General features: G+C 37.0%; 1 protein-coding gene across 14 annotated transcripts in view; it reads left to right on the forward strand.

Moving 5' to 3' along the window:
* Positions 1-24,593, forward strand: part of USP54 (ubiquitin specific peptidase 54) — a 194,630-nt gene that overhangs the window by 13,424 nt on the left and 156,613 nt on the right. For 3 of the 14 annotated variants that reach the window (XM_077124913.1, XM_077124912.1, XM_077124907.1), the window contains exon 1: positions 22,549-23,219. The exons of 2 other annotated variants lie outside the window; for them this stretch is intronic. The gene's annotated coding sequence lies outside the window, so the exon portion shown is untranslated. Of the gene's footprint in view, positions 1-20,110; positions 20,271-22,543; positions 23,220-24,593 lie in introns of those variants that run through there. 9 more of the 14 variants (XM_077124909.1, XM_077124910.1, XM_077124919.1 and 6 more) reach the window with 6 other exon arrangements.

Genomic DNA, 24,593 nt, shown 5'->3' on the forward strand with positions numbered 1-24,593 from the left:
TTAGTTTAGTATATATATATGTTACTTGAGTAAAAATCTCTTAAAAAGGTACGAATGTACAGCACAAACAGTAAACCCTAATGTAAACTATGGATATAAATAACAGTATAGTTATAATAATATTGTTTCATCACTTGTAACAAAGGTACCACATCAATGCAAAGTGTTAATAATAGGGAAAACTGTTGTGTATTGGAGGGTGGTATTTGGAAACACTGTATTTTCTTCATGATTTTTCTGTGAACCTATAACTTCTCTAATAAAAAGAAAAGAAATAATGAATAACTCTTTATTTTAAACTCAGTTTGGAGCTCTGACTTCATTCTGGCTTTCGTCCTTTTCTTTCTTTTGATAGATAGTTACTGATTACCTTTTAAAAAAATAACAGCTTTGTTGAGATATAATTCACATACCATATAATTTACCCATTTAAAGTGTACAATTCAGTAACTTTTAGTATATTTACAGAGTTTTGCTACTATCACTCCAATCAATTTTACAACACTTTTATCACCCCCAAAAGAAATCCTGTACCCATTAGTAGTCACTCCCCATTTCCCTCCAAGCCTCCACTAATTTTCTTTGTTTCCATAGATTTATCTTTTCTGGCTATTTCTTATAAGCAGAATCATACAATATCAATATGTAGTCTTTTCTGACTAACTTTTTTTCACCGCATGTAATGTTTCAAGGTTCATCCATGTTGTAGCATGTATTATACTTCATTTTAAAATTAACAGATGAATTTTATTGCATCTTTGAAATCACGAATAAGTCTGGCATCTTGTGTCCATTGCTGCACAACTCTAGATCGAATTCATCAGCCTGTAACTGTTCCTTTTTCAGAGACATAGATACCGTTCCCAGAATTTTTATCCTTGTTTTAAATTGTTGTGGCTTGTTGAATCACAGCAGTTGAATATAATACAAGTTCAATGTTGTTTCCTTAAAGAATTAACTTATCTTTCTGGGCTTGAGATAGTAGACAAGCAACATTTGGTCTCATCTGAACCCTGTGGATGTATTTTCACACAAGAAATTTTGGATTTCAACCAGAAACCCACTCTTCTGAATAACAATGTTGATGGGGATGTGAGCATACACAGATGCCCAGAACAACACCCTCGATCATGTTCTGTATATGACCACAGACAGTGTGAACTGCAGCCAGCTCTTTCCTATTTCCCCACCATTTGTCAACCTAAAACCTCTTCTTTTTCTTTGCGAGCAGACTTAGTTCTACATTGATGTGATTAAAGTCGTTCCACAGGGTTCCTCTGGGCCTCTTTACAATAGCTGTGTGACTCTTCAGCGTGAGGTCAACATTTTCTGGAAAGTTGACAGTGGTTGCTGAGAATGGTCTTCATTCTTACAGTAGATGTGGCAAAAGCCATTCCTTCTTATTACTGAATAATTTCCTTTTATATGGATATTCCACATTTTATTTATCCATTTTCAGTTGAGGGACATTTGGGTTGTTTCTATATTTTGGTTGTTCTGAGTGAGGTCACTGAGGTGCTTAGGCACAAAATTCAAGCGTGTACTAAGTAATGTGTAAGTGCAAAATTTAAGGAGGCACTCAATCTCATGGTTGTGCAAGTGCAGGGTCAGTACTTGATCAACGCTGACAGTGAGTGCCTCCTTAAATTTTGCTCCCTGGGAGCCTTCCTTGCCCTACCACAGTCCTGGTTGTGTATTGGGTCTGATAATACCCATCGTGAGCTTCATTCAATACTGGACACTTCTGAAAACTGAGTCAAAAATACACTTTGTTCTTTGTCATTTTCTTGTTCACCAACCTTCAGTGGTCTTCAGTGCCTATGAAAACCAGATTACGCTGCAATTCTAGCTTTAACTCTACATAGACTCCCCACCCTGCCCCCCAATAACCTATTCTTCAGCCAGTCTAAACTATTTTCCATTCCCTAAACAGGTCAGAAACTTTTCTGTTACTTGTATTACTTATCTTTAACTGTGCCTTTTTCTACTAGGGGTGAACCATCTCTTTGAACCTATGGTGCTAATCTTGTTCAAGTGCTAGTACTAAAAGTGAAGACTCATAACCCTATAGATTACAGATATTTCCAGGAAACTAGTTAGGAACTTCTAACTAGACTTCTTACTCAGAGTGTTAAAAATTATGTGTCCCTAGTCAGCACAAATTCTGTAATTATTGGTTCAAATAATCCTTTTTCCTAGAGTTTCGTCAAAGTGCTTTGCTCAGGTATTTTGACTAGTGCCCAATGGGAATACTGGCATTTTGTAACTGATTTATATGTGTCAACCTCTGATGATAAAGCCATGCAAATCTGAAGCCATTAAAACAATTAAGTCATACATTTGTCTTAATTTGTTAGGGCTGCCACAACAACCACAAACTGGGTGACTTAAAACAATAGAAATTTATTGTCTCAAAATTCTGGAGGTTAGAAGTGTGAAATCAAGTTGTTGGTAAGGTCATGTTTCCTCTGAAATTTATAGGGATGAATATATTTCATATCTTTCTTGTCTTCTTCTGGTGGCTTGCAAGCAATCATGATGTTCTTTGCCTCAGTTGTCACATGGCATTCTCCCTTCTGTCTGTTCCCATTCTCTCCTTCTGATAAAGACAACAATCATATTGAATTAGGGCCCACCCTAATCCAGTTTGGCCTCTTCTTTTTTTTTTCTTCATCATCATTATCATTTCTTGGAACATTTGCATCTATTCAGAAAAAGAAATAAAAAAAAACAAAAAGAAATTCATACATACCATACTCCCACCCCTCCCCCTCACCAATTACCAGCATTTCAATCTAAATTTATTTTAACATTTGTTCCCCCTATTATTCATCTTTATTCCTTATGTTTTACTCATCTGTTGATAAGGTAGATAAAAGGAACATCATACACAAGGTTTTCACAATCACAGTCACATTGTGAAAGCTATATCATTATACAGTCATCTTCAAGAAACGTGGCTACTGGAACACAGCTCCACATTTTCAGGCGGTTCCCTCCAGCCTCTCCATTACATCTTGACTAACAAGGTGATATCTATTTAATGCATAAGAATAACCTCCAGGATAACCTCTCGACTCTGTTTGGAATCTCTCAGCCCTTGACACTTTATTTTGTCTTATTTCACTCTTCCTCCTTTTTGGTCAAGAAGATTTTTTCAATTCCCTGATGCTGAGTCTCAGCTCATTCTAGGGTTTTTCTCAATCCCTTGATGCTGAGTCTCATGAGCAGGGGCATTATTAATTCGGTTTTGGGGCTCCTTCTCCTGAAACTGGCTGATGGTGATGTATTTGCCGTGACAAGGGTAGATTTTTAAATTTTTGTTGTAACAGGAGTATGTTTTTAGGATTTTGCTGGTTGGTCACAGCTGCTGTTGACCTGCGAACAAACTTAGATGGACATTGTGAGGGGCAGTGGTTTAGGAGGAAAATTAAAGAGGAGTGAGTTGTTAAGATTCAAGGGGCAAAGGGATGAAATGATGAAATAAGTTATTTTTGGAGAGTTCAGCATCTTTGGGTTTTAGAGCTTCTTTGGGATTGGAACAATTTGGAGGTTTTACGTTTCTGAAAAACAATCTTAATAAGCAACATTTTATAGAGCATTAGATATTTTTTAGGGTTTTTAGGAACATTGTTGCTTGGGATTTGCCATATTGTGGCACTTAGTAATATCTGACTGAAGTTTGCATAAGAGTAACCTCCAGAATAACCTCTCAACTGGATTTGAAATTTCTTAGCCATTGAAACTCTATTTCTTTTTCCCCTTTTGGTCAGTTCATCCACGTCAGGACTAGGCTCATCTTTGGAGCTTATGTTTCACAGTGCCAGGATCAGCTATATTCTGCGATGCCAGGGTTAGTCATATTTCACGCTGTCAGTGCCAGGTTTATATTCCTGGAAATCATGTCCCACTTAGGGGGTAAGTTTAGAGTTTGGCTTAGAGAGAGACCACAACTGAGCAACAGCAGAGATTTACTGGAGATGGCTCTTAGGCACTAATTTTAAGTAGGTTTAGTTTACTATTATAGAAATAAATTTCATAAAGGCAAGCCTTAAAATTGAGGCCTTGCCTCTCTCTCCAGCCAACACAACAAGCAAACTCACCACCCTCCCCCTGTCTATGTGGGACATGACTCCCAGGGGTGTGGACCTTCCTGGCAACGTGGGACAGAGATCCTGGAATGAGCTGAGACTCAGCATCAAGGGATTGAGAAAAACCCTAGAATGAGCTGAGACTCAGCATCAAGGGATTGAGAAAACCTTCTCCACCAAAAGGGGGAAGAGTGAAATGAGACAAAATGTCAATGGCTGAGAGATTCCAAACAGAGTCAAGAGGTTATCCTGGAGGTTATTCTTACACATTAAGTAGATATCACCTTGTTATTCAAGATGTAATGGAGAGGCTGGAGGGAACTGCCTGAAAATGTAGAGCTATGTTCCAGTAGCCATGTTCCTTGATGATGATTGAATAATGATATAGCTTTCACAATGTGACTGTGAAAACCTTGTGTCTGATGCTCCTTTTATCTACCTTGTCAACAGATGAGTAGAACATATGGAATAAAAATAAATAATAGGGGGAACAAATGTTAAAATAAATTTAGTTTGAAATGCTAGTGATCAGTGAAAGCGAGGGGTAAGGGGTATGGTATGTATAATCTTTTTTTTTCTGTTTTCGTTTTATTTCTTTTTCTGTTGTCTTTTTATTTCTTTTTCTGAATTGATGCAAATGTTCTGAGAAATGATGAATATGCAACTAAGTGATGATATTGTGAATTACTGATTATGTATGTAGAACGGAATGATCACATATTGTTTTAGTCCGTTTGTTAAATTTTTTTAAATTAATAAATAAAAAAAAATTGAGGCCTTGGCTACCTGGGAAATTTCTAATAGTAATATCTGCTTTTTAAAATTTAGGTTTTCTTGAAAGTCATTCTTAAAGTTATTCGTTACTATTTTTCTGAGTAAAGTAAAATTCTAAGTGTCAAGACTTGGTTTGAATGTCAGCTTGGTCTATGTTGGACCATAGGCAAGTTACTTGTAGTCACATCTTTTTTCTTAATTGAATTTTTTATTAGAGATAATTGAAGATTCATGTGTAGTTATAAGAAATAATATAGAGAGATCATTTGTATATTTTTCCCAGTTCCCCCAATGTTAATTTTCTTTCCATTTGATTTATTGTGGTAAAACATAAATAACATAAAAATCATTGTAACTATTTTTAAGTGAACAACTCTGTGACATTAAGTACCTTGACATGTTGTATAACTTTCACCACTATCTATTTCCAGGACATTTTCCATCATCCCAAACAAAAACTCGTATCCATTAAGCAATGACTCCTTGTTCTTCCTCTGCTCCGGTCCCTGCCCTGGTAAACCACTATCTGCTTTCTGACCATGAATTTGCTCATTCTAAGATATCATGTGAGAGAAAGCATAAAATATCTGTCCTTCTGTGTCTGGCTTATTTCATTCAACATAGTATCTTTGAGGTTAATATATGTTATAGTATGTATCAGCACTTCATTTCTTTTTATGGCTGAATAACATTCCATTGTAAGTGTCTATCACATTTTATTTATCTGTTCATCTATTGATGGACACTTGGGTTGCCTCATTTTTTGATTATTGTGAATAATACTTCTGTGAACACTGGTGTACAAATATCTATATGTATCCCTTTTTCAATTCCTTCGAATATATACCTAGAAGTGAGGTTACTGAGTCATATAATAGTTCTATTTTTTTTTTTTACTTTTTTATTGTGTAATATAATATATATATAAAGCAAAGAAAGAAAAAAAGCCGTAGTTTCAAAGCACTTTTCAATAAGTAGTTACAGGACAGATCACAGAGTTTGTCATGGGCTACCATACCATCCTCTCAGGCTTTTCCTCCTAGCTGCTCCAAAGTATAAGAGGCTAGAAGAAATAAATATTTTTTTATCATCACAATCAATTTTCCCCCTTTTTTTTGTGAAAAATAACATATATACAAAAAAGCAATAAATTTTAAAGCACAGCACAACAGTTAGTTGTAGAACAGATTTCAGAGTTTGGTATGGCTACAATTCCACAATTTTAGATTTTTACTTCTAGCTGTTCTAAGATACTGGAGGCTAAAAGAAATATCAACTTAATGATTCAGCAATCATATTCATTTGTTAAACCCTACCTACTCTGTATAACCCCACCATCACATTTGACCTTTCTGTCCCACTCTTTAGGGGCATTTGGTCTATAGCCATTTTAACTTTTTCATGTTGGAAGGGGCTGTCAATAATATGGGGTAGGGAGATGGAACTACATGATTTTCTGGAGAGGCTGGGCCCTCTAGGTTTCAGGACTTATCTGGTCCTGGAACATATACGGAGGTTGTAGGTTTCTGGAAAATTACCCTAGTGCATGGAACATTTGTAGAATTGTATATATTGCCCTAGATGTTCTTTAGGATTGGCTGGAATGGTCCTCATTGGGGTTTGGCAAGTTATGATAGGTAGCAACATCTAACTGAAATTTGTCTTAAGAGTGACCTCCAGAGTATCCTCTCAACTCTATTTGAACTCCCTCAGCCACTGATACTTTATTAGTTACACTACTTTTCCCCCTTTTGGTCAGGATGGAATTGTTGATCCCATGGTGCCAGGGTCAGACTCATTCCTGGAAGTCATCTCCCACACTGCCAGGGAGACTTTCACCCCTGGATGTCATGCCCACATAGTGGGGATAGAGTTATGATTTCACTTACAGAGTTGGGTTTAGAGAGATTGAGCAATAAAAGAGGTCCTCCAGAAGTAACTCTTAGGCACATCTATAGGTAGGCTAAGCTTCTCTGTTACCTACATAAGCTTCATAAGAGTAAACCTCAAATCAGGGGCTTTGCCTATTGATTTGGGTGTCCCTAATGTTTGACTCAGTATCAGGGGATTCCCTGACGGTCAAGTTTAATAGTTCTATATTTTTTCTCCCATTGTTCAAGGAACTTTGCCAATACTTTTTGGTTATCAGCTTCATATATTCTGGGATGTGTCCAGGCATTACCTTAAACTATACAGGATTAAAAGTCCTTATTCTTATTCTATTCTCCCTGTGTTTCAATTGTTCAATGAGCTATCCAGTCAGGCTGAGTTAGATTATGTGCAGAAAATTTAGGTTCCGTACAGAATATACCTTTCTTTCATCTCAAGGAGTAGGTGCTTTGACCCACTTATTGTTTAAGGGTGTGTTATTTAATCTCCATATATTTGTGAAAGTTCTGGTTCTTTGGTGGTTATTGATATCCAGCTTCATTCCATTGTGATAAGAGAAAGTGCTTTGAATAATTTCACTCTTTTAAAATTTATAAAGACCTGTTTTGTGCCCCAGCATATGATCTATTCTGGATAATGTTCCATGAGCACTAGAGAAGAGTATATATCCTGGTGTTTTGGGGTATAATGAACTATATATGTCTATTAGGTCTAATTCATTCATCAAGTTCTTTAACTTCTCTGTCTTTGTTGCTCTTCTGTCTGGTTGTTCTAGCTATAGAGGAGAGTGGTGTATTGAAGTCTCCTACTATTATTGTTGAAACATCTGTCACTCCTTTCAGTTTTGCCAATGCCTCATGTACTTTGGAGTGCCTTGATTGAGAGCATAAACATTTATGATTGTTACTTCTTCTTGGTGAATTGTCCCTTTAATTAATATATGTGTCTTCTTTGTTTCTTATGATGTCTTTACATTTAAAGTCTATTTAGTCCGATATTAGTATAGCTATTCCTACTTTCTTTTGGTTTCAACTTACGTGGAACATCTTTTTCCATCCTTTCACTTTCAATCTATTTGTATCCTTGTATCTAAGATGAATCTCTTGTAAATAGCATGTAGGTGGATTATATTTCTTCATCCATTCTGCCAGTCAGTATCCTTTAATTGATGAATTTAATCTGCTAATATTCAAAGTTATTAGTGAAAAGGCATTCCTTGAATCTACCATCTTATCTTCTGGATTTTGTCAGATCTATATATTCTTTTCCCTCTTTCTCTTTTTATCCTTTAAGTTACCCTTACTGGTACTCTTCATTTCTGTGCCTTCCTCCAGACCTCTCTCTCTCCTGTCCTTTTTTTCTTTTTTTGAATGCTGCATTGCGGGATCACATTTCATTCTTTTTCCATGTGGATATCCCTTTGCTGCGGCAGCATTTGTTGAATTTTTTGTTTCTTTGTTTTTTTTTTTGTTGTTGTTGATTTCTTTGTTTGGGAAGTGCATAGGCCAAGAATCAAATCTCAGTCTCCCACATGGCAGGTGAGAATTCTACCACTGAACTACCCTCGTACCCCCCTGTCTTTTATTTCAACTGGCAGAACTTCCTTTAGTATTTCTTGTAGGGCTAGTCTCTTGTTGATAAATTCTTTCAGGTTTGTTTGTCTGACAATTTTAATCTCTCCCTATGTTTTGAAAGACAATTTGACTGGGTACAGGATTTTTGGCGGGAAGTATTTCTCTTTCAGCATCTTAAATGTATCATACCACTCCCTTCTTGCCTCCATAGTGCCACTTTAATCGTCTGAATTCAGTCTTATGTGGTTACCCTTGTATGTAGTAGATTGTTTTTATCTTGCTGCTTTCAGGATTTTCTGCTTCTCTTCAACATTTGACAGACTGATTAGTATGTATCTTGGGAAAGGTCTATTTGGATTTATTCTATTTGGAGTTTGTTGAGTTTCTTTGATTTGCATATTTATGTTCTTTATAAGGGTTGGAAGCTTTCCTCCATTATATCCTCAACTACTCTTCCTAGCCCTTTACTCTTCTCCTTCTGGAACTCCAATGATTCTTATATTTGTGCTCTCTGTTTTGTCCATCATTTCCCTGAGATCCGATTCAAATTTTTCATCTTTTTTGCTATTTGCTGTTTTGAGTTTTCAAAATAAGTTGTCCTGTCCTCTAGTTCACTTATTTTTTTCCTTCTGCCTCTTCAAATCTGCTGTTGTTTGTCTCTGGTATGTTTTTTTATTTGGTCTACAGCATCTTTAAACTCTGTGATAGTTGCTGTTTTTCTATTTATTCTTTCAAATTCCTCTTTATGCTCTTCTAGTGTCTCCTTGATCTCCTTTGTGTCATTTGCCATGCCATTTATTTTATTTGGTAGAGTTATATGAATATCTTTGATTAGTTGTTCCAATGTCTGTGTCTTTTCTGGTGTTTTAATTTGGTCATTAGGCTGGGCTATATCTGTGTGTATTATGATATGTTTAGTGATCTTCTGTCTTTGCAGCATGTAAATATCTTGATTGGTTTGCTCTGGAAGTTGATTTCCTTCAGAAGTCTAAAGCCTTGTATTTGTGGGATGGATGTGGAGCAGGATGCAGGGCGTGGGGCAGAGCATATTAGTGCAGTGATGTGTTGCAGTGCAGATATAAGCACAGGTAGGGGATGCTATGCTGGTGCCTGTGAGTGTGGTTGCCCAGTGTTGGGGATGATGTGGTTGTTGGGTGCACAGGTCTGGGGGCCTGGGCCCTGGTGTGTGCTGGTTGAGGGCACGTAGCCCTTTGTGTGCATGCACAGAGCTCCAGTAGTTCTATTTAACTTCCTGAGGAATTGCCAAACTGTTTTCCACAGTGGCTGTACCATTTTGCATTCCTACCAGCAATGACCTAGGGTTCCTATTTTCTCCACATCCTCAACAGTACTTATTTTCCTTTTTTTTTTTTTTAGTCATAGCCATTCTAGTAAGTGTAAAATGGTATTATATAAATGGGATAATACAGTATTAAACCTCTGTGATTTTCATTCAGATTGTTGCATATATCAGTGATTTGTACCCTTTTATTGCTGAGTAATATTCCATGGTATGGATATACCACTGACTGTTTAACCTTTAATCTGTTGAAAGACATCTGGGATAATTCCAGTTTTTTGGCTATTATAAATAAAGTTGCTCTGAATATTTGTGTACAGGTTTTGTATGAACATAAGTTTTCATTTCTCTGGGATATATGTCCAGGAGTACAATTGCTAGATCATATATATGGTAATTGCATGTTCATTTTTTTAAGAAACTGCCAAATTGTTTTCCAAAGTAACTGTATGTTCTTCATTTCCACCTGCTTATATTAGTAGTGATCCAGTTTCTTTGCATTCTCTTCAGCATTTGGTGTGTCAGTATTTTTTATTTTAGTCATTCTGATAGGTATGCAGTGATATCACATTGTGATTTTAATTTGCATTTCCCGTATGACTAATGATGTTGAACATCTTTTCATGTATGTATTTGCTATTTGTATATCCTCTGCTGTGAAATATCCTTTCGTGTCTTTTGCCCATTTAAAAAAATTTTTATTGATAAAACCAAACAGCATACAAACATGAACATTCTTAACATATGAACATTCCATACTTGATGTGCAATCAATGGCTCACAGTATCATCACGTAGTTGTATATTCATCACCATGATCATTTCCTAGAACATTTGCATCATTCCAGAAAAAGAAATAAAAAGAAAAAAGAAGAAACTCATACATACCATGCCCCATACCTCTTCCTCTCATTGACCACTAATATTACCCTCTACCCAACTTATTTTAACATTTGTTCCGCCTATTATTTATTTTTAATCCATATTTTTTACTCATCTGTCCATACCGTAGATAAAAGGAGCATCAGACACAAGGTTTTCACAATCACAGTCACATTGCGAAAGCTATATCATTATACAATCATTTTAAAGAAACATTTGCCCATTTTCTAATTGGATTATTTGAACATTTTGCTGTTGAGAGTTCTTTTGTATAATCTAGATACTAGTCCTTTGTTGGATATGTGGTATTTAGTTTTCTTTGGCTGCTCATGCAAATTCCATACAATGGACTGGCTTAAACAATAGGAATTTTTTTTTTAACTTTTTAAATTAAAATATCATGTATACAAAGCAGAGAAGGTCAAGAAGATTTTCTCAATCCATTGATGCTGGGTCCTATCTCATCCTGGGATTTCTGTCCAACATTGCCAGAGAGATTTATACCCCTGGGAATCATGTCCCACATAGTGGGGGAGGGCAATGAGTTTACTTGCCATGTTGACTTAGAGAGAGAGGTCATATCTGAGCAACAAAAGAGGTTCTCTGGGGGTGACTCTTAGGCCTAATTTTAAGTTGGTTTAGCCTATCTTTTGCAGGGATAAGTTTCATAGGGCGAGCTCCAAGATCGAGGCCTCTGCCTATTGATTTGGTTGTCTTCACTGCTTGAGAGAATATCAGGAATTCTCCAAATGGGGAAGTTGAATATTTCCCCTTTTCTCCCCATCCCCAGAAAGGGACTTTGCAATTACTTCTTTATTCATTGCCAAGGACCATTTTTTTTTAAACATTTTTTTATTAATTAAAAAAATTAACAAACAAAACATTTAGATATCATTCCATTCTACATATACAATCAGTAATTCTTAATATCATCACATAGTTGCATATTCATCATTTCTTAGTACAGTTGCATCGATTTAGAAAAAGAAATAAAAAGACAACAGAAAAAGAAATAAAATGATAATAGAGAAAAAAAACTATACATACCATACCCCTTACCCATCACTTTCATTTACCACTAGCATTTCAAACTGAATTTATTTTAACATTTGTTCCCCCTATTATTTATTTTTATTCCATATGTTCTACTCTTCTGTTGATATAGTAGCTAAAAGGAGCATCAGACATAAGGTTTTCACATTCACAGAGTCTCATTGTGAAAGCTATATCATTGTTCAATCATCATCAATAAACATAGCTACTGGAACACAGCACTACATTTTCAGGCAATTCCCTCCAGCCTCTCCACTACATCTTGAACAAAAAGGTGATATCTACTTAATGCGTAAGAATAACCTCCAGGATAACCTCTCGACTCTGTTTGGAATCTCTCAGCCATTGACACTTTGTCTCATTTTACTCTTCCCCCTTTTGGTCGAGAAGTTTCTCTCAATCCCTTGATGTTAATTCTCAGCTCATTCTAGGGTTTTTCTCAGTCCCTTGATGCTGAGTCTCAGCTCATTCCAGGATCTCTGTCCCACGTTGCAAGGACCATTTTTTAAAAGGCCTTTTATTTGGTATGTCCCAGGGATGGTCCTTTTTTTTTTTTTGAGATGGTACTTCTTGATGCTTTCTAATGCTTTAATCTTCTTCTATTCCTGAACCATTGCTTTCTGTTTCTTTGTATGTTTTGTGATCTTTTGCTCATACCTAGAATTTTGATATTTTAATGTGCTATCATTGGAACTCTGGGGCAAATGTTCTTCAAGTTTTTATCCAGTGAGTGTTAATGACAGAACTTTCCTTGAATACTAGGAGCTAACAACAACAACAAAAAAAGGGCGCCCATGCCCCGCAGCAGCCGACCCGCCCACCCTCCTTCTCCCCTCTCTTCCCCCTCCTGCTCCGCCGGCTCTCCAACCACCACGGAGCCCTCTTCCCCCGCCTTCACCGGCTCCTCCGCCACCAGCCTCGACAGCCTTGCTGCCCTCACCTTTCCTCCTCCAGAACAGCTACTGGGGGAGTGGAGACAATACAGAGCAGCTCCCGGAGCCACGACGGAGATCAAAGGGACGGTGTACCCCATCCTGGAACGGCTGACTGTCTGGGAGAACCAGCTCTGGTGAGAACACCGAGGGACGCGGGCTTTCCTGGGCGGGACAGCAAGCGGCCAGAGTCCCTCCCTTCCTTCTTCCCAGGCCAGCTGGCAGAATTGGGCAGGCAGTGTCCCCTTGGGCCGCGGCGGCTGGTGTCCCCACCACGCGAGGCTCCCCAGACCAACTGAAAGAGTTGGGTCAGAAATCCCCAGACTGTGGAGAACGGTGACCAGGGGGTCCCTTCCAAACACGTGACTCCCTGGTCCGCCTGGGAACAGTGCACTCTCCTGGGCTGCGACAGCTGGCGCCCTTCCGCCACGCTTGGCGCCCCGGGCCGACTAGGAAATTTGATTGGGCGCTCTCACGTGCTGCGGCAGCCGGCGACCCTCCCCGCGTTCGGACCCCCGGGCCGGCTGGCACTCTTCCAAGACGCTTCGGCTGTCAAACCTCCCCTACGGCGAGAGTTTTCCAGAGTTAAAGGACCCACAGCAACTTTTACTGGTGGATCCCGTATACAAACGTGTGCCACGAGCGCCACCTACTGGGCAGGATAAGAAAAACAGAACCCAGAGATTTCACAGAAAAATCTTACAACCTGTGGGGTCCAACACTCAGGGAAATCTGACTAAATGCCCAGACGCCAGCAGAAGATAACGGATCATGCTCATAAAATTGAAAATATGGCCCAGTCAAAGGAACAAACCAATAGTTCAAATGAGATACAGGAGCTGAAACAACTAATGCTGAATATACAAACAGAAATGGAAAACCTCTTCAAAAACGAAATCGATAAATTGAGGGAGGACATGAAGAAGACATGGGCTGAACAAAAAGAAGAAATAGAAAAACTGAAAAAACAAATCACAGAACTTATGGGAGTGAAGGATAAAGTAGAAAAGATGGAAAAAACAATGGATACCTACAATGATAGATTTAAAGAGACAGAAGATAGAATTAGTGATTTGGAGGATGGAACATCTGAATTCCAAAAAGAAACAGAAACTATCGGGAAAAGAATGGAAAAATTTGAACAGGGTATCAGGGAACTCAAGGACAATATGAACTGCACAAATATACGTGTTGTGGGTGTCCCAGAAGGAGAAGAGAAGGGAAAAGGAGGAGAAAAACTAATGGAAGAAATTATCACTGAAAATTTCCCCACTCTTATGAAAGACCTAAAATTACAGATCCAAGAAGTGCAGCGCACCCCAAAGAGATTAGACCCAAATAGGCGTTCCCCAAGACACTTATTAGTTAGAATGTCAGAGGTCAAAGAGAAAGAGAGGATCTTGAAAGCAGCAAGAGAAAAACAATCCATCACATACAAGGGAAACCCAATAAGACTATGTGTAGATTTCTCAGCAGAAACCATGGAAGCTAGAAGACAGTGGGATGATATATTGAAGTTACTAAAAGAGAAAAACTGCCAACCAAGACTACTATATCCAGCAAAATTGTCCTTCAAAAATGAGGGAGAAATTAAAACATTCTCAGACAAAAAGTCACTGAGAGAATTTGTTACCAAGAGACCAGCTCTGCAAGAAATACTAAAGGGAGCACTAGAGTCAGATATGAAAAGACAGAAGAGAGAGGTATGGAGAAGAGTGTAGAAAGAAGGAAAGTCAGATATGATATATATAATACAAAAGACAAAATGGTAGAGGAAAATATTATCCAAACAGTAATAACTCTAAATGTTAATGGACTGAATTCCCCAATCAAAAGACATAGACTGGCAGAATGGATTAAAAAACAGGATCCTTCTATATACTGTCTACAGGAAACGCATCTTAGACCCAAAGATAAATATAGGTGGAAAGTGAGAGGTTGGGAAAAGATATTTCATGCAAATAACAACCATAAAAGAGCAGGAGTGGCTATACTAATATCCAACAAATTAGACTTCAAATGTAAAACAGTTAAAAGAGACAAAGAAGGACACTATATACTAATAAAAGGAACAATTAAACAAGAAGACAGAACAATCATAAATATTTATGCACCGAACCAGAATGCCCCAAAATACGTGAGGAATACACTTCAAACACTGAAAAGGGAAATAGACACATATACCATAATAGTTGGAGACTTCAATTCCCCACTCTCATCAATGGACAGAACATCTAGACAGAGGATCAATAAAGAAATAGAGAATCTGAATATCACTATAAATGAGCTAGACTTAACAGACATCTATAGGACATTACATCCCACAACAGCAGGATACACCTTTTTCTCAAGTGCTCATGGATCATTCTCAAAGATAAACCATATGCTGGGTCACAAAGCAAGTCTTAACAAATTTAAAAAGATTGAAATCATACACAACACTTTCTCGGATCATAAAGGAATGAAGTTGGAAATCAATAATAGGCGGAGTGCCAGAAAATTCACAAATACTTGGAGGCTCAACAACACACTCTTAAACAACGAGTGGGTCAAAGAAGAAATTGCAAGAGAAATTAGTAAATACCTCGAGGCGAATGAAAACGAAAACACAACATATCAAAACTTATGGGACGCAGCAAAGGCAGTGCTAGGAGGGAATTTTATTGCCCTAAATGCCTATATCAGAAAAGAAGAAAAGGCAAAAATGCAGGAATTAACTGTCCACTTGGAAGAACTGGAGAAAGAACTGCAAACTAATCCCAAAGCAAGCAAAAGGAAAGAAATAACAAGGATTAGAGCAGAAATAAATGAAATTGAAAACATGAAAACAATAGAGAAAATCAATAAGACCAGAAGTTGGTTCTATGAGAAAATCAATAAGATTGATGGGCCCTTAGCAAGATTGACAAAAAGAAGAAGAGAGAGGATGCAAATAAGTAAGATCAGAAATGGAAGAGGAGACATAACTACTGACCTCACAGAAATAAAGGAGGTAATAACAGGATACTATGAACAACTTTACGCTAATAAATACAACAATTTAGATGAAATGGACGGGTTCCTGGAAAGACATGAACAACCAACTTTGACTCAAGAAGAAATAGATGACCTCAACAAACCAATCACAAGTAAAGAGATTGAATTAGTCATTCAAAAGCTCCCTAAAAAGAAAAGTCCAGGACCAGACGGCTTCACATGTGAATTCTATCAAACATTCCAGAAGGAATTAGTACCAACTCTCCTCAAACTCTTCAAAATAATCGAAGTGGAGGGAAAACTACCTAATTCATTCTATGAAGCCAACATCACCCTCATACCAAAACCAGGCAAAGATATTACAAAAAAAGAAAACTACAGACCAATCTCTCTAATGAATATAGATGCAAAAATCCTCAATAAAATTCTAGCAAATCGTATCCAACAACACATTAAAAGAATTATACATCATGACCAAGTAGGATTCATCCCAGGTATGCAAGGATGGTTCAACATAAGAAAATCAATTAATGTAATACACCATATCAACAAATCAAAGCAGAAAAATCACATGATCATCTCAATTGATGCAGAGAAGGCATTTGACAAGATTCAACATCCTTTCCTGTTGAAAACACTTCAAAAGATAGGAATACAAGGGAACTTCCTTAAAATGATAGAGGGAATATATGAAAAACCCACAGCTAATATCATCCGCAATGGGGAAAAATTGAAAACTTTCCCCCTAAGATCAGGAACAAGACAAGGATGTCCACTATCACCACTATTATTCAACATTGTGTTAGAAGTTCTAGCCAAAGCAATTAGACAAGAAAAAGAAATACAAGGCATCAAAATTGGAAGTAAAACTATCACTGTTTGCAGACAATATGATACTATACGTCGAAAATCCGGAAAAATCCACAACAAAACTACTAGAGCTAATAAATGAGTACAGCAAAGTAGCAGGCTACAAGATCAACATTCAAAAATCTGTAGCTTTTCTATACACTAGTAATGAACAAGCTGAGGGGGAAATCAAGAAACGAATCCCATTTACAATCGCAACTAAAGGAATAAAATACCTAGGAATAAATTTAACCAAAGAGACAAAAAACCTATATAAAAAAACTACAAAAAACTGCTAAAAGAAATCACAGAAGACCTAAATAGATGGAAGGGCATACCGTGTTCATGGATTGGAAGACTAAATATAATTAAGATGTCAATCCTACCTAAACTGATCTACAAATTCAATGGAATACCAATCAAAATCCCAACAACTTATTTTTCAGAATTAGAAAAACCAATAGGCAAATTTATCTGGAAGGGCAGGGTGCCCCGAATTGCTAAAAACATCTTGAGGAAAAAAAAACGAAGCTGGAGGTCTCGTGATGCCGGACTTTAAGGCATATTATGAAGCCACAGTGGTCAAAACAGCATGGTATTGGCATAAAGATAGATATATTGACCAATGGAATCGAATAGAGTGCTCAGATATAGACCCTCTCATCTACGGACATTTGATCTTTGATAAGGCAGTCAAGCCAACTCACCTGGGACAGAACAGTCTCTTCAATAAATGGTGCCTAGAGAACTGGACATCCATATGTAAAAGAATGAAAGAAGACCCGCATCTCATACCTTATACAAAAGTTAACTCAAAATGGATCAAAGATCTAAACATTAGGTCTAAGACCATAAAACAGTTAGAGGAAAATGTAGGGAGATATCTTATGAATCTTACAACTGGAGGTGGTTTTATGGACTTTAAACCTAAAGCAAGAGCACTGAAGAAAGAAATAAATAAATGGGAGCTCCTCAAAATTAAACACTTTTGTGCATCAAAGAACTTCATCAAGAAAGTAGAAAGACAGCCTACACAATGGGAGACAATATTTGGAAATGACATATCAGATAAAGGTCTAGTATCCAGAATATATAAAGAGATTGTTCAACTCAACAACAAAAAGACAGCCAACCCAATTACAAAATGGGAAAAAGACTTGAACAGACACCTACCAGAAGAGGAAATACGGATGGCCAAGAGGCACATGAAGAAATGCTCAATGTCCCTGGCCATTAGAGAAATGCAAATCAAAACCACAATGAGATATCATCTCACGCCCACCAGAATGGCCATTATCAACAAAACAGAAAATGACAAGTGCTGGAGAGGATGCGGAGAAAGAGGCACACTTATCCACTGTTGGTTGGAATGTCAAATGGTGTAACCACTGTGGAAGGCAGTTTGGCGGTTCCTCAAAAAGCTGAATATAGAATTGCCATACGACCCAGCAATACCATTGCTAGGTATCTACTCAAAGGACTTAAGGGCAAAGACACAAACGGACATTTGCACACCTATGTTTATAGCAGCGTTATTTACAATTGCAAAGAGATGGAAACAGCCAAAATGTCCATCAACAGAAGAATGGCTAAATAAACTGTGGTATATATGTACGATGGAATATTATGCAGCTTTAAGACAAGATAAACTTATGAGGCATGTAATAACATGGATGGACCTAGAGAATATTATGCTGAGTGAGTCCAGCCAAAAACTAAAGGACAAATACTGTATGGTCCCACTGATGTGAACGGACATTCGAGAATAAACTTGGAATATGTCATTGGTAACAGAGTCCAGCAGGAGTTAGAAACAGGGTAAGATAATGGGTAATTGGAGCGGAAGGGATACAGACTGTGCAACAGGACTAGATACAAAAACTCAAAAATGGACAGTACAATAATACCTAATTGTAAAGTAATCATGTTAAAACACTGAATGAAGCTGCATCTGAGCTATAGGGTTTTTTTTGTTGTTGTTTTTTACTATCATTACTACTTTTATTTCTTTTCTCTATATTAACATTTTATATCTTTTTCTGTTGTGTTGCTAGTTCCTCTAAACCGATGCAAATATACTAAGAAACGATGATCATGCATCTATGTGATGATGTTAAGAATTACTGAGTGCATATGTAGAACGGTATGATTTCTAAATGTTGTGTTAATTTCTTTTTTTTATTTTTTTTTTTTTATTTTTTTCTTTCTTTCCATTAATAAAAAAATAAAAAAATTAAAAAAAAAAAAGAAGAAGAAGAAGAAAGAAAGAAAACACCTTTCTCATTCTTTACAGAATGGCTTGTGTGAGTGTTCTCCTTTAGAGTTTATCTATACAGTGAGTTTAGAGAATAGATTAGATTCAGGCCAAAGAGTAGGTCCTTATTGATCCTTTCTGCATATGTCTTGTCTTTATTATGTGCATATAGTCCTGGGAATTTCTCTGTTTACACAGATAAGAATGTCCCTTGTTTCCTACGAAATAGTTTCCTCTCAGTCTTGGGCACTATATTGTATATTGTGCAGCAAGTAATCCCTTGCCCCAGGTAACCACTGGGCTGCTCTCCCATAGTTTTCTGTAGGAGCACTTTGGTAAGATGAGCTGCCTCACCGGGAAAGTTCTGGGATGGTGAATCCCTCAGGTCACCACAAGACAGATTGCGCTGGATATGCGTGCTCCCAGAATTACTTTACTCCCTCTGAACCAAGACCAGGGACCCATACTGGGAGTGTGGGCTGCATGACAGCTGAGCTGATGAGGAGATGGGGAAGGGTCCAGCCAGATATCATAAAAGCCTGCTGTTTTTAAGTTATCTTTTTCTTGATTCAGCACTCGCCCTGTTACTGCAGTTTTTAAACTGTTTTCTGGAATGTTGAGAAAGATGTCTCTGCCAGTTCTTGCTGGTTGTTCAAAGCTTCTGTGTGGGGACAGACTCTGAAGTGCTTCACTCCACCTGGTTGATCAGAGAGGGGCTCTGTGGATCAATATTGGGGTTCTCTATTCTGTTCCATTGATTCATGTATCTCTCCCTCTCATAATACCATACTGTGTTGAGCACTGTAGCTATGTAGTAAGCATTATATTGTGTAGACTATTTCTTCCCATTTTATTCTTCTTTTTAAAGATTGCTTTAGTTATTTGAGTGTATTTTTCTTTCCATTAAAATTTTAGAATAAGCTCGTCTATATCTACAAAAAAAATTGGTATTTGATAGGTATTTCATTAAACCTGTAAATCAAGTTGGGGAAAACTGACATCTTATTCAGTTGATTTTTTCAATCCATGAACATAATCTGTCTCTGCATTTATTCAGGTCCTCTTTACTTTCTTTCATCAGCATTTTACATGCAGATCTTATATATTTTTTGATTAATGTGTACCTAAGTATTTAATTTTCTTTGTAGTGATTATAATTGTCTTGCTTTTAATTTTGGTTCCTGCATGTTCATTGTTAGTATATAAGCATGGAAATGATTTTTTTGTGTTGATCTTTTATTTGTGACCTTGTTGTTATTATTTCTAGGAACTTTCGTATAGATTCTTTGAATTTTCCATGTAGACAATCATATGTCATTTGCAAATGTGATAGTTTTATTTCTTCTTTTCTAATTTGTTTACCTTTTTTTTTTATGACTCTGGAAAGTTAATTGGAAGTTGTATGTGCATGGTGTTGCTTATCAACTGGCAAATTACATTATAGGGAGAGTGTGCAGGGAGCCAGCTCTCTATACTGGGGACTTCCAAGTGACAGGTTGTATAGAATTTTTTTTCTGACATCTTGTGTTTTTCCAGAACATCATCTTCTAATTGTCTGTCTGGAAGGCGGATGTCCAGCTCCCTGTACTTGGTCATCAAGATGGAATGAAAATTCCAGGCTTTCAGTTTATTCCCTGTCTTCATCACCTGCCATCCCCTCTACCACATGTAGTCTCTGAGTTAGAAGCTCCTTCAGGTCAGTTTCACAAGGGTGGTTCATAGCTACAGAATATTTGTTTGCTGGAATGGGTGGTATACCTTTTAATTTCTCTTTCTGACCCTATTACAATATCTAGAACTTACAGTACTGTGATGAAGAAGAATGGTGAGTGTGGCTATCCTCACTTTATTTCCAATCTTACAGGGAAAGCATTCAAAATTTCACCATTAAGTGTGATGTTAACTGTGGATTTTTTGTACATGTTCTTTAGCAACTTGTACTCATATAAATATATTTGGCATGGGCAGGTACCACCCAAAATATTTTTAAATATTAAGCTTAAATGGCATTTATTCTGTAATCCTTTTCCGGATTCCTCTAGGCAGAATTATATATACTCATGTTCCAATAGCATTCTGCCTAAACTACTATTATTGAGCAGTCAATTATATTGTTGTTGGTTTGTGTTCACCTATCCTTTATTCTACTTCCCCAGACACACAAACCCTCTAAAAGGGCAAAGTCTGTTCCATTTATCTTTACATCATTAGCTTAGTGTCATGTACTTGGCACCATGGAATTGTTTGATTGAATGAAGGAGTGACTGAATGAACAAGAAAAAGAGAACCCTCTCTCTCCCAGAGTTTTTTTTTTTTTTTAATATTCCCTATATTCTCTCCCAGAGTTTTAACATATTTTTAGTGACAAGAGTCACTAAAATAGATAGGAAAAAAATTCGTAGACCCTCCATTCAATGCTATTCTGAGAAGTTGGACAAATTACTAAATATTTCTGAGCCTCAGTTCCCCTATCTGTGAAATTAGGTTAATAATAACCCACCTGAACAAATTGAGTGAGGTAATAGATGTCAGTTGTTAGCATGATAGCAAGCATCTAGTAGGCACTGAAAAGTTAGTTTTTTATTTTCTTTAAGTTTTAAGTAGTAAAAGAGATAATTATTGTAAAAGCACTTTGTAAATTGTATTAAGTTATTTCAAATATTGTTCATATTTGTCTTAAAACCACTTAAACCAATTTTGATTATGTTGCTTAAGGAAAAAAATAGGGAAATGAGAAAATGGAGAAAGTTTATATAACTTTTGTGGAATAATACCCTGTGCCAGAAATTATGGTCAACACTTTACATGCATTATCCCATTGAATCCTTTCAACAATCCAATAAAGCACTTTTTTTCCTCTGAAGAATTATTTCTTGGTTCTTAAATTATATTTTTCCTATCCCTACTTATTCTGAAAAACCCTTAGGAGTGGGGCTAATCCAGTTTAAAGCAGACTTCAGACTCCGTGTAAATATGGGAAATAACTTATTATTTTCAAACTACCCATCTTAGTATGTGGGGACTGTACTCTTAAGCCCGTCGTCTTTTTCACTTTTTTTCCCCCTCAGCAAACTGTAGTGATGATATTTACTTTGTATTTCCTGTCTTTAGGAGTACATTAGCTGTCCCAATTATATTCGGTTCTTCAGTTGTATGCAGTTAATCAAATAAAAGTAATGAATTTGTGTGCTGTCTATGGCACATCAGTTTTCTTCAACAAATATCACCAATAAAGCTTGAGTTGATTTTTTTTTTTTTTTTTTTTTTTTTTGCTTTTTTTGCTTTACATGGGTGGGCAGGCACTGGGAAATGAACCCGGGTCTCCAGCATGGCAGGCGAGAACTCTGCCACTGAGCCACTGTGGCCCACCCTTGAGTTGATTTTTGAAAGAGGAGAAAAGCAGCAGACTATGTACACTTGGATTTAGTGTTTCTCAAAACCTTAAATTGATTAGGCTGAGACCAATTTTTGTTAGTTCTGTTTCTGGTTTTTACATTTTATTATGTATTATTTAAGGCATTTGAGGAGATTAAATCATCAAGTAACCTCTTATCCACCATCCAGCAAGTTAAAAGATTTCTACTTCAGTTGAAGGCCCCTGGGTTTCACCTTCTTGATTATAAATCCCTCCCCATCCCTCAGAGGTAACCATTAATGAATTAGATGTTTCCTGGCTTATATTTTCTGTCAGCCTGTTAGTGTATTGGAATCTCATCATGGCAGAGTTCCTATGGAAGGTTAAGATAGAAATGGCTCTTTGTTACATTTTCTTTTTGGTTCACAGTCTAGTTCAGTTCAGTGCCCTGTCAGAGATACTTGTACACAATAGGTGCCCCAAAATATTTGTTGAATGTCTATCTGGTACCCATGTGCTTCTAGTTGAACATATATAGTACAAATATTATATCATTTTTAAGTGGAATTAAAGCTACATAATCTTTTGGGTTAGGATTGTTGTGTGTTTTACTAATAAATAGACACCTATGGCAGGCTAAAAGTTTTCTTAGAGACAGTGAAACTGAGGAGCAAACTTGAGTTTGGAGCATTTATCTCTAACTGCATACAGTGTAATTAGCTGCCTTAGTTAATTGAGACTTGGAAACAGGACAAGCAGAATAAGAAAGATGTAGAGACATTACATTCCTGGTTCAGGAAAAAGAGTTGTAAATTTTGAAACAAAGGGTGATCCTGGAAGGGTCTGACTCTTGGCAAGGAGTATTGAAACAAACAGTGCAATATTTACAGGGTAGTGGTGAAGGACCTGACCTCCATTAATTATTGCTGAAAATGAAATCTTTCTTTCAAGGCCATAATAGCAGCAGCAGCAGCTGGCGCTGCTCCACCACCACTGCTGTCTGAGCTCGGTGCCTGCCAGTAGTGGCCAGAGCAGGAAATGATTCCATGGCACAAGACGTATATAGGGAAGGACTCATTCGGGCTCGGGCTAAGTGGTTGCACAGGTGTGGGTGTCACTTTAAAGACCTGCTTGTTGGAGGAGGAGCAGCTTCCTGAGGATCAGGTGCGTGTCTGAACGGATGAGCTCATCCTTCCAACAAGACCTGCCTGAGACGCTGAGTGAATGTTTTCCTAATTGCAAGTCCTGCAGCTGGGAGAAGCAGGAAATGGTTGGCGCTTCAAGCACTTTGTGAGTAGCAAAAAAAATAGAAACATTGCTGAAAATCTTTTTGAATGTTGTAGCTGGGAATATCATGTTGAACCCACACATACATACTCAGTCTTTTTATAAGCTGAGGATTGTAGTAAAGTTTATCATGGGTTGAGGGAAAGTATGTGCTTAAAGCTTTGGCGATTCTAGTTTTATTCTGGTAATTGTTTTGGAAGTGACTTACTAAATTTGTTTCCTGAACTGTGTTGACTGATTTCATTGCTTTGGAAAATAAGAATCCTGGGCCTCCTTTTTTTTTCAAGATCTTTATGGCTTTTTTTGTAGCTTTGGTTGATGGAATTGTCCTACCTCTGAAGGCCATCGTGTTCATTTCCAGAACTCCTAAGCATGGTCCTATTTTGTCTTGCTTTAATTTGCCTAAACAAACTATTCACTTTAAGTTAGATTCTTAAAAAGTGGAATTGATTTAGAGAATAAATATTAATTATTTGCCTTTTTAAATTAAAATTTTTTCAGGGATAACTATAGATTCCCATGGAGTTGTATGATATAATAGAGAGAGATCTGGTCTACCCTTTACCCAGTTTCCCCCAGTGGTGACATCTTGCAAAGCTGTAGTGTGCAGTATTGCAACCAGGATATTGGCATTGATATAGTTGAGATACTGAACATTTCCTTCACCACCACTATCCTTCAAGTTGTCCTTTTATAGTCACACCTATTTCCCTTTACCTTCTCCTTAACCCCTGGCAACCACTACATGAAAAATATATTTTTAGCAGAGAAATTGTATGTACAATCTTGAGTAGTTTTGTATTGACAGATCCACATGGTTCTATGAAAAGAGCCTCAGGCTGCAATAAGAGATTTTGTTCGCTGTAGGTCAAGCCCTAGGCTGTAATAGGAAATTTTGATTCATCGTAGCAACTTGACTTTGGACAAATAATTTTTATTTCTGTTTCAGTTTCTTCATCCAGAAAATAGAATAATTTTAAATATTTCTATCTAAAACCTTTTTTATAGGACTGTTGAGAACCTGTAAAGTTCTTTGAAAAAATAAGAGAACATATTATTAGTAGCAAAGAAAATAGTTTTCAAACTAGAAAGTATATAGCAAATTGTAAGGTAGAAACTATAGCCCAGTATGATAAGAATAAACATTTTAAAATAAATTCAAGTCTCAGGCTCAATTGAATTACATTTCAGAGCCACTGTTGTTAATCTTTGAGAAACCAGAAAGACAGAGAGAAATAAATGTCCCAAATTTCAAAAAAAGGAAAAGAAAGTAGTTGGGAACTACAGGCCTATAAAATTGATGTTAAGTCACCAGAAAATTAAATTATAAATGCTCTGACAGATGATATGCAGTATTAAGAAAAATTATTGATTTAT

The sequence above is a fragment of the Tamandua tetradactyla genome, chromosome 13, assembly GCF_023851605.1.
Source record: "Tamandua tetradactyla isolate mTamTet1 chromosome 13, mTamTet1.pri, whole genome shotgun sequence".
NCBI classification, from domain to species: Eukaryota; Metazoa; Chordata; class Mammalia; order Pilosa; family Myrmecophagidae; genus Tamandua; species Tamandua tetradactyla.